Here is a 6,065-nt window from a genome sequence, read left to right as displayed (position 1 = left end):
CACCACCAGGCCTAGCAAGTAGTGCTCACATGGAAAATGAGTTTCATTATTTATCCTTGTCTCTAATCTGGTTGATTATTAATTTATGGAGCACATCGTCTTTAAAGCTGAACGTGCCCTTTTTTTTTAAATTTTTTTAAAGAAATTCAATGACTAACATAAAAGATGGCTGCCTTTGGTGAGAATTTCTACCCTTCAAGTTATAACTACGGAGCATGTTGGCCTCTTTTCTTTCAGCTCACTGTTTTGATTTTTCATCCTTCAGCTTCACTGTTTTGGTTCAGTCTCTCAGCTCTCATCAGCATGGTTTCCAGCAGCAGCAGACACTTGCTTTCAGTGAAAAGGCCTTGATAAAGCCACTGTACTCTACCTGCTAAGCACCAAACCACAGACAGACTCAGTTAACAGCTCGGTGGTAAACATGGAGGAGCATTTAGCCGCTGAAGAGAAAGATGTTTCCTGAGTTGGTGGCGACCGAAACAGAGCAAAAACCAGAGCGAACGTTCATCACTTGGACACAAATTTGACTAATATTGCTTTGTGCCTGCTGGCAGAGGAAACGGATGACGTTTTAGCAGCAACAGCTTTTTAAGGAGATAGGATGCCAATATTACAGCATTTCCTGCTGCCCTTAAGTGGACAAAACAGATTTAATTTTCAAACCAAGAAATGTCGTTGGAAAGAATAATGCCAACAATCTGAAAATTCCAATAAACCAGAGAAAATGATTCCCGTCGGATTAATCTCATATTCAATGAATTTACACAGAAAGACCATGTCAATGTATTTGAGAATTAATATAATAATTCTCCACAAATATATCTTCAAGCAAAAATATATATTGTTGTATACAAAAAAAAATCCCCATACAAAAAGATGTGGATTTGTATTTGTGTCTCTGATGAACACACAGAAATCATAGATTATAGAAATCAAGAACATATTTACTGAAAAGTATTTGTAACTTTCTTTAAAAAATAATTTGGATGTTATTGCAATACATATACAAATTGTTGAATATTGCATTACAAACTGCTTTTAATTTGTGAACGTCACTGGATTTATTTGTGGTTTTTTGAGACCCCTTAAGGCTTAATTCTGAAATTGTGTTTTGTCAACCTGTAGTGTCTCCTTCCTTTTCAGCCAATCACATGGTGATTGTTTATTGTGTGTATGATAAAAGCCGTGTCCTGATTCAGGCGCTCCACTTTGTAGACTGTGAAGGTCAAACCAAATATAGATGGTCTGGTCTTTGGGAGATTTCCTGTCACCAGCTGTTCCCACACTTACTGATGAGTCATGAAGTGCCGCTCCTGTTGTGCACCAATCTGAAGAGTTGCAGACTGGGAATAAGCTAAATGATGGAGCCAGAAATTTCTATTTCATTTTTTTTTTTTTTTTTTTTTAAGTTGATCATTTATCAAAGGAGGAGAGTCGGCAATGCATTGGTATCGGGCGAAGAAAGGACGACAGGCAAGTAAAACAAATGAGGTAAGGGTACTTTTAGCCAACAACAATGTTAACATTAGCTAGTTAACAACAGTTAGTTAACGTATGACTGGAGTCATTTTACTTTCAAATAAAATCATATTAAAAAAAAAAAACAGTGCTGGAATATAACCAAATACATGAAGGGGAAATTTGTAAGAATTAAATCTATAGTCTTCGTACATGAAGGGTTGCAGTGAGTCACTGTAGATTAGTAGGAATTGACGAGTGAGGGGAACAATTTCAAGACAGGTTGCAGAATCTGATGGGGGACGGATTTCAGTGTAACACCAGTTTTCAACGTTTCTGCGGTTTGGTAGAATTGACATATTCTTGCCCTGCAATTAGTTGTTGTTTTGTTTTGTTTTCTACAGCTGATGGCTGTAAAGTTAGACTGTATGCAGCCAGTAGTGGCAAGACCAAAAAATGGTGATCAGTCAGGCCTGTAGTTTACGTTATCACCCTTTTTACGAAAGACCGTACGTTTAAAAAACAGTCTAAAGTGCTGTTGGAATGTTTTTCAGCACAAGTTGTTTTGTCATTATCACATTAAAGATCTGATTTAAATTGTCCAAACAAGGTCAGTACACCTTCTTACTGTTGAGCTAATAGAGTGGCACGGCTGCCATGCGAGGTGCTCGTCTACCACTGGGAACAACTTGGGCCAAAGACACTTCGCCGTGTGGACGGGAGGACCAGGGGATCGAACCCCCAACCTTATGATTGCTGGGTAACCCGGGTTACAGTAGGAATAAAGTGTTAGAAAATTAGAATTAAAATTAAAAACACAGGCTGTTTTTTTAAGGTGACTTGTTTTTCTGTGAATTGTTTTTTCGCTGTAGATCAGTGGTTCCCGACCCGTGGTACGTATACCTCTGGTAATATGAGAGACTCCACCTGGTGAAAGCGAGAGCCTTGCTGAAAGGCCTAATAATGGCCTTTCAATTGGGCCAAGTAGTTGGTTTGGCACATGGTGGTACGTGGCCTGAAAAGTGGTTCAGGTTGTGAATTATCATTTCTAGAGTTCAGACATTTCCAAATGTAAAATACATCATTCATTTCTAATAAATGGAGCATTAAAATGAGGCTCCAATCAGTTCTTATTTCGTCACATTCCTGCCGCTTCCATGTCCTGTACGTGTTAAAGGGCTTATTTACTTGTACATTTACATGATGTAAGGTTTTATTTGCTTATGCAGCGCGGAACGGAGATTTTAAGCAAAAATGGTTGCTTGAGAAGCAGGATAATGTGAGGTGTGAACTGATGTTCGAAGTGTCCACCTGTGATCGGATGACCGAGGACACATAACGGTGTGACCAGGCTCTCGGCCGGGTCGCGGTATCTCACAACGAGCTCTTAAAGGCTATTTGCCACCGGTCCGTTTGCCCAGAAGCAGGTCGCCGCTCTGCTCCGCTACAGACAGAACAGATCGGCCGGGCAGGAAGTCAGTCGGATAATCCAGTCAATTTTCAAAATAAAACCCTCATGTACAAACTCCCAGTCGTTAAACATGTCATACATCAGCGTCTTCCCCCGCGGTCTTTCAATCAGGAACACATCCTCCTCCTGCTGCAGACACGCTATGTGAATTAGTTACACAATAAACAGGAGGGTTTGTGGTTTTAATGACTAAATCACAGCAGCTGTTTTAAGTTTGTCTGAAAGTTGCAGCACAAAGTAGGAAATGACCACAGTAAACACAAAATACACACCGCAGCTGGAATATGAACGAACCAAATGGTGGTGAACACATGACGTGACGGACCGTCTTCGGTGGGATATGCAGGTATCATTCTATCTATGTCACAAAATACCAACATAAAGTTCAGACAGACCATAAACCATCCTTAAATGTCTGTCTGGTTGGAAAGAGAAGCCTAGTTTCAAAAAGTGAGACATGGCGTCCACTACAGGAAAGGTCATATCCACTTTGTCAAATGATGTCATCGATCTTTTTTGGTCCTCTCTGAAGTAGGTGTACTCCTTATTTGCTGCATGGTTCATTCACTTTTCACTATTTCATTGAATTTTCATATTTATATTCTTGAAAATCTTTATGAAACAAATTGCAAAGTCTAAAAATATGTTTTGCTACAAAGGCCAAAACTGGAACCTGGACACGGTGTTCATATGCCTACGAAAGGGATTTCAAACTGTCTGATAGCTCGTGTGAACAGACCTAACTGGACCAACGACCTTCAAGGTTCAGTGTTCAGGATATAGTCAGAAATACAATATGTGTCTCATAATTTAGTTTTCATCAGTGTATAATCACCTAAAACTAACAATAACAGTGTTAGAATGAGTTCTTCATAGCAGCGTTTCTACAGAAGCCCAAAGAGGACAAACCTTTCACGTTGTTCTTGAGTTTAGCAGCGATGGTGGATCCTCTTCCGCGTTCATGAGGCGAACAGGGTTTACTGGGTTTCCATCGACAAAATCACTGCTAGATGCTGCAATATTCTATTTTATACTATATTAATTTCTTCTGTACATTTATACTATGCTGAATAACATATCTTTATACACTCTATGCACATGACTCTTAAAATAATCCATATCACTGTTGTGCAATATACAATATATCCTGGGAATTTACAATTAAAAATATTTTTTTTTTATCACATACATGCAATAATTATTTTTCTTTACATTTCATTGTGTAGGTCGAGGTGTATTGATTTATTTTGTGCATATTGCTTGCTTTTGTGTATATTTATACCTTGGTTTGTATTATTTTACATTTTTATAAGAAAAAAAAAAAAAAAAGATAAATTCTTTTTTTAATTTTTTTTATTGCATGACAAATTCAGCAATTTCCTAACTGCAAAAGAAAAGTGCAGTGATTGATGTGTTGGCTTCAGTCTGCAGTTCCCTCGTTACATGTTATAGTGTGACAGGCTCAGCTCCTCTACCAATGAGATACTTTCAGTAACACAACGTACACATTAAGATGTATTAACGGTGCAGCTCGCTTTGACCCGTCTGCTCAGTCTGAATGTCTATTTCCATATATTGTTAATAATGGGGCCTGATTACACGTCTCTCACCTGTGGCTTCCCTGTTGTCTTTGAAACATACTGACAGTCAACACCTTTGTGTTCCTTTATATTCCTGGCGCCTGGCCAACATAACCAGACATTTGTGAGTCATTTAGCATAAGGTGAGTGGTGATGTCTGTCTTATTATATGTGATGTCATAACCTACTCGTTCAAGGTTTTCTGAGACCCACATAACAGCTTCTTGTTATATTGTACAACCACTACATTGTTAGACCTAAAAGAGTTGATTGGAAAGACTCTTATTTGAAAGAGGGCCCTTGAACATTTCACTTTTAAGAGAAAAAAGATCTTTTCTTCTGAAAGTGACAACGGCAGCTCCAGATTTCAATCAGATTCCTTTCAGCAAATGAGAAATTATCCATGAAGGGAAAACTGAAATGAAGATCAGATTTCAGATACAAATCCGATTTTCATGCAGTCTGCTTCTCTCATGTATTGTGTTTTCAGCCAACACCAACTACTATCCATGATGTATGAAAGCCAGAGACACAAGCATCCCGAAATAATTCTAAAAATAAGCTTGTCCACATTCTTTGAGATTATATATCAACAGACGGTTCAATAAAATGATTCTGACCTGGAACAGTCAGAGAAGACTGATAAACCAATTAGCTAATGGGTGCAGGATTAGCAGACTAATTTACAGAACCGGGAACAGGAGATAACTTTACTATTTTATTCTTTTCATATGCTTTTATGATGCTCACCAACTGTCTTTAGGCTGCAGCTGAGAAATTAGACTCAATGATTGCAAAATGTTTTGCATGAGCTACAAATGAATACGATTTACAAATGTGTTCTACGTTTTTTGTGTAATCCTTCACAAACACACAAATCCAATCCACACAACAAAAAACAGGCGAATTTGAACACATGTAAAACATTTTATACAAACACACTAACCTAAAGAAATATATATTTTACATTCCGATTTTTAACTTAAACTCTAATAAGTTTTGCTTTTAAAACCCTCCTGTGTATACGAGGGTGGATCCGAATTTGCTCCTATTACGTGTGAACACACAGAGAAGATATTATCTTCATAACTAAGGACTCTAAGTTTTGTTGTTTGATCAAAATCAGTACTAGAGTTGCACGAGCTCTTGTGAGCAGCGGTTCGAGTGCGTTTGTGATTCCTTCGTGTTCGTGGCCAGACGGTGTCCAACTCTGGAAATCATCAACAGGGGAAACCTGCGTCCAATAAAACAACGAGCCTGGAGGGGAGTTTTCATGACATTTGTGTTTTCAAAGGGCCGAACGTCATTTTCCAAAACTGTGAAAGGTGCATGAGGTCAGGAGCACAACACGGTGGTGTTTCCACTGTGTGTGAACAAGGAAACAGCACCTTCGAAATGTTGGGAAAACATCAAACTAACTACAACTGACAATCTAATTCTTGTCGAAACTGACTAAAACCAAAATTGAATCAAAATTAGAATTCTGCATTTTGCACGTAAACACATAAAGAGGAGAGACTCACTTTGCTGTGAACTCGGAGCTGCAGCGAAGCTTC

Source organism: Brachyistius frenatus, unplaced genomic scaffold (genome assembly GCF_029030835.1).
Source record: "Brachyistius frenatus isolate BFR_SWC_R1_liver_20210118 unplaced genomic scaffold, ASM2903083v1 Contig_313, whole genome shotgun sequence".
Taxonomy (NCBI): Eukaryota; Metazoa; Chordata; class Actinopteri; family Embiotocidae; genus Brachyistius; species Brachyistius frenatus.
This window is presented reverse-complemented; position numbering follows the sequence as displayed.